Source organism: Hylaeus volcanicus, chromosome 4, assembly GCF_026283585.1.
Source record: "Hylaeus volcanicus isolate JK05 chromosome 4, UHH_iyHylVolc1.0_haploid, whole genome shotgun sequence".
In the NCBI taxonomy this organism is placed as follows: domain Eukaryota; kingdom Metazoa; phylum Arthropoda; class Insecta; order Hymenoptera; family Colletidae; genus Hylaeus; species Hylaeus volcanicus.
Genome location: NC_071979.1, coordinates 11173518 through 11179039, shown reverse-complemented (window position 1 = coordinate 11179039; position 5522 = coordinate 11173518). Strand labels below are relative to the sequence as shown.

Sequence of the window (5522 nt, the reverse complement as noted above, 5' to 3'; positions counted from 1 at the left end):
GCCCCCCCCCCCCCAGGCCTCTCCCCCCCAACAAAGGGTGGAGTGCCATCTCCGGTGGGGATTGAATACCTCCCCACCTGACCGCGGGTGCCACAGCCCCCGGTCTCGCCTGTCCCTTTTAGTCGCCTCTTACGACAAGCAGGGATTACTGTGTGCGTATTCTGTTCCCCGACCCACAGGGAAAACCGTAACCGTACCGTAAAGTGTGCTTATGGAAATGGAGATTTCCAGACAAAGCAGGTCAACTATTCCTTAACTATGAATAGTCATAGTTCTGTGGGAAGAATGTCAAGTAAGTAAAGGGTTTCCGATAAGTGGCTCTGGTCTCGGTTTAATGATAGAATGTGCCTGGAAATGTCGAAATATTTACATATTGTTATATGCATTAACAGTGTTATTATGTATTGCTGGGGCACCTTATACGTAGTTGATAATCTATCTGTAAAGATCGCATTTAGATAGAAACAAAGATGTTTGATTGATTAAAACCTCACAATATTGAATTCAAGTCGATTAAGTGCCTTAAGAAGGAAGAACAAGTATTAAGCCTATTCGATCAACATGATTTAAGTTGTATTCATGTGTGCCATGTTGCTACCTTTACCTTAAAAACAAAAAAAAAAAAACAATATGTACAACCACAATCAAGACTGCTTGTTTACATTCCATGAGAGTAATTCCATTATTTAGATACTTGATATTTTTAAACTAAAACCAAGTAACTGTTTACTTAGTTATTCATTTATATACAATAGTCCAACTACGACATCAATTGAATCCTATGCCACTTGATTTATTAGCAGGAGAGAATATGAAACTCACTCACACCTAGACAACGAAACATACATAGTTACACCAATCGCATAGAAAAACTTGTCTTATTTCGGTTGTTCACACACTGTATCTCACTGACACTACACTAACAATTGCACTCGTCTTTAAACAATCAGGATCAGTGCAAACCTCCAGTTGTTGCCCACGACGAGTTTCTTGCGATCGTATCAGCAAAAGACACTCCTTTTGCAGGCTTCTTCTCTTCTCGTGCAAGCTTCCAGGTACAATCTTGAGCAAAAAAAAAAAAAAAAAAAACTCCACTCCAAGAAGGAATAACTTCGATTGACATTTCCCATCGATAACCTACGCTAACGTCTTCGATCATTCATCTTTCTCTTCTCCCTGCAAAATTAGCAATCCAAATAGCAACTACCTGGTTTTACATGCCCCATCCAATCTAACCAGTGTAGATTTCTTCGCTCATCTTTCGCTTCTCCCTATCAAATATTAATTATGTTAGATAAGCCTACAATCTTAGGGTGTTTATGAATAATAAATTAATGCTTACCATAATGTATGGAATAGAATAACGCACGTTCTTTGCGTTTTTACCGGCACCGACACACACCAACACACACCTGATCACCTGACGTCACGAGAGATTCGATGAGGTTATGTTGCCTGTGTGTTGCTCCCATCCATCTCGCGCTTACGCGCTACGCGTCTCATATGTGTGGATAATATCGGGTGGATATGTGGCTTATAATGTGTTCTAATTTTGTTCCCGTACAAAGTATATCCTGTGGAAAATTTACAAACGAACCAACTCTTCTTACTAGTCTCTCTTCAATTTCATGACATTTTACCATTGTTTCCGTATATACTGAAAGTAATAAAACGATGCATTTCGTTTGATAAAGGATACATTTATTTTATATTTAAAAAATACTTTTTACACGTTGCTTGGATACTGTTCGGACATTTATTTACATTACTAAACTCTTCACACTTAATATGCATTTCCGTTCGTTACAAGCCTACTTTGATCATCGTTGTTTTTATTGTGATCAAACTGTAATTTGTAATCCGTGTAAAGTGTAAACAGTTCTACGGCTTCCTAATGTATAAATATTACTAACAACGATGTCGATAATTTTGCGATAGATGCGCGTTATCATTCATCCATACACTCATCCGTTTCCAACCATTCGATTCATCCTCTTTTCAAGATTCTGAGGTATAATCTGTGAGTTAATGTATCGAATAATCGTATCGAAAAGAATATCAACGATTACACTTGTATATTAGAGTTCAACGTAACAGCCATGTTACGTTAAACGGTAACGTTATTTGTTGTCCGATCTGCGGAAAGGATATTGCAATGCATTTGTTACGCCTCGTTACGTCTTTTAGCCATTTTCCAATGATGGACATAAATTACTACATTTAATAACCACGTTTAATTACTTCAAGTAATTAAAATCTGGCAAAACTATCTCCGTTGAACCGTTCGATGAAAATAAATATGTTTCAACGTTGGAATTCCAAACAAAATAGCGTTAGGTAGAACGACGAGAATGTTGTCGATTCTCTAAAAGGAAATTGTTTGGTGCTTCCAAAGTTGTATGTTTTTTTTCTTTTTTTTTCCTCGTTACATATATATTTGGTCGTTGAGGAGAATTGCACCACTTGTACGAAACGCTACGGATAACGTAATTTGTACAATGTTTCTAATGAATTTGCTTCGTCTAGGAAATCTTGATAACCTATACCGCCGGGGCTGTCAGTCCTTTTGGTTTAATCATCATCGTAGCTCGTTTTAACGTGTAATCCCAACCTCTCCAACGGAACCATACGATACCTTAAACAGAGAAGAAGAAAACGGTTTTCCTTTGATATCGCGGTCGTCGTAAATCTACGACAACTATCTGTTGGAAATGTTATTTATTCTGTTCTATTCTATTCTGGAATAGTTTCTTTTCTCGAGTAATTACTGACAATTTCAATGATAAAAAAGAAAAAACAAAAGAAGAACAGAGATGAGGGAGGGGAGATGGTAAAAACATATATATACCTTGCCGAGCGGTTAGGTCTTGAGGATCGTTCAAGTAAAGACCGTTCAATCCGCGTCCGCATGATTTCCACCACCATCCACCTTTTAGCATGGAAGCACAATTTAACGATGATCTATCGTTGTCTCTGCAAATTCCAATTAATAGGATGGGTTAGGTCGGACAAGAAAGCTACGAGTCTTTCTACCGACAACACATTACACGAAATATGAAAAGAGATGCATAAAACGACAAAAAAAGAAACAGAAAGAAAAAGAAAAGAAGAACCTGTTACCTGTTATAGGTCGAGAAGGGACTATTGTTTGAGCCATACCAGGGATCGTTTAAGGAATCGCCAGCATTTCCATCGTAGCCATCGATCTCTAATTTGTAATACTCTGCTTCCGAGTAGATTTTAAAATGAGAATACTGTGCGTACCTAGAAAACGGTGAACGGTGAACGGTGAACGGTGAACGGTGAACGGTGATAACTCGGTATCGTGTATTTATTTACGTATGTACATGGAATGAAAATCGTAGCGTAGAGACATACTAGGAGCGATAAACGAGACAACGTTCGCTTTCTTTCTTTACCTTTTGTTTCCTTCGAAATCTTCGAGCTCGACTCGAAGCGTATAATCTTCGTTATTCGTTAGCATGTATATGTTTTCGTTACCCAGCCAAAACTCTCTGGCAGGATCGCCGAATCCGTTCTTATAATCGGCCCAATCCCGATTGAAATTTTCTCTTGGCTCCCCAAAATCGTCTCTTCTTTGAATGACCTATGCGTAAACGGAACATAACTACGTTATACTTGCGTTAGAGCTGCCGATAAATAACCCGTTAGACCCGTCAGATCGTTGCACGTCCGTGTTGGCATCTGGATTTTTGATACTCGTGAACGCGTGTGGTTGTTCTTGTTGTATTTAGTGAATATGGCACGCACGATGGTTTTCAAACTCGTAAATACGGATTTTAGAAAGAAAAGAAAAGAAAAGAAAAGAAAAGAAAAGAAAAGAAAAAGAAAAAGGAAATATAATTGGAAACAACAGCAAGCAGGTAAACGATAACGACTAGACGAGTCGTGCATCGATCAATCGTGAAAGCATGTTTAACGGATCGTATGTCGGTGGCATTCTTACCGTCCAACCTCCTTCGGCAATGTCTTGTTCGCAATAAACTTTTAGGAACCAGTAGGTGGTACCTCGTATTTGAAGATAATAGACACCATTGTCCCTCATGCCTGCGTTTAATAAATCGACGCAAGAGTAGCCCTGTAATAATGTATACACTTATATATCCATGTATATTATGCGTTCGTTTTCTACGAATACGTTACGATGATTTTTCGTTAGGGCGCGGGTGAGGCCATATATCGATGATTTGATAGTATTTAGATGAAAAAGAAATGGTAAAAGAAACAAAGTAGAGTCAGAGTACGTAACCGATGCTCGCGATAAGGCTCATCGTGGTAGTGTTCGATTATTCGAGTTGACCGTTTAAACACGATAAACGAGTAAATCCAGTACAGCGACTTTCACGTCGCAGCGCAGTTTAAAGTTCTCGAGACGCGCAATTACGAGCAACTATAAGTCGTACGTTCAACTGTAACATCCACAACGATAATCGATTCGCGAGTTGCATAATCAATTTTCTACCTTCCGTAAACCTTCCTTTTCGAAATGTACATACACGTATTGTACGTGTACATGTTGTGTTTATTTGCATGCCTATTTTTTTTTTTCTACTTGCATATAATAAGAATATGTAGCATCCCCTTATCGATCGAGAAATCTGGCTAATAGTGGTTGCGGTAAAATTCTATACGCGCGCCACTTGAGCCCGCGATACGATATTTTAGTAAACGTACCATTTTACGTACGAGTAAATAAATAATACGAGTGGCAAGAAGGTTTGGGGTTGCAACGAATCGACGTTACCTTAACGTCCTTATAACTAAGAAACGCATCGGTGGTGAAAGTCGAATTCGCCGGACTTGGTTTGTTTTTAACACTTGGAAATATCACGCCCCGATTTTTCGTCCAAGATCTTTGCGTACTCGACGAAGATGATGTCGTCCCGGAGATGCTGGTGAAATTCGGGAAGCTGCTGGAACCATTGATGCTATTGGAAATGTTTAAATTATTAACTGGTATAACGTTGGACGAAGTCGAAGAAGACATCGACATCGACACCGAGGAAACGACGGTAGTTGGCGTCACCGGTGAAATGGTGGTTTCGGCTGGAACATCTTCCGATAATCCAACGTATCTAAACCAACAAAAAAAAGAAACAAATGGTAGAAATGTGGAAATGTGATTTGTATTAATTGGTGTATATGTAAATTAAAACGATTTGCGATAAGTAAAGGAATACGCACTGACCTACTCGAATCGTATTCGACGAGTCGATCGATCGTGGGATCGAGTAATAGTTCCGCTGGAATTGGACGTTGGCCAAGAGTACCGACATCGTCCTCTTGCTTCCTCAACCTATTCTCGACTCCTTCCAAGTTTTCGATAATCTTGTTTGTCTTTGACCTCAGATCCGCATGAATTTCACTTATTGCTCTTTCCTGCCTCTGCGTTTGCGTAAGCAACTCGTCCGACTTTGGCAAAAGATCGTCTACGGAACTTTTTGTACCAACCTATCCGAAAAATTCCATTTAGTTGGTCTATACTTTACGATACATTTACG

At 39.2% G+C, this 5522-nt stretch overlaps 1 long non-coding RNA gene and 1 pseudogene across 1 annotated transcript in view; one reads left to right on the top strand and one right to left on the bottom strand.

Moving 5' to 3' along the window:
- Window positions 1–26: 26 nt before the first annotated feature.
- The window catches only part of LOC128875935 (uncharacterized), a 14309-nt gene continuing 8813 nt past the window's right edge, over window positions 27–5522 (top strand). Inside the window, exon 1 of the long non-coding RNA XR_008456910.1 lies at window positions 27–292. This is a non-coding gene — a long non-coding RNA (uncharacterized LOC128875935). The remainder of the gene's footprint in view (window positions 293–5522) is intronic.
- LOC128875930 (uncharacterized) overlaps window positions 1623–5522 on the bottom strand; it is a 9134-nt pseudogene continuing 5234 nt past the window's right edge.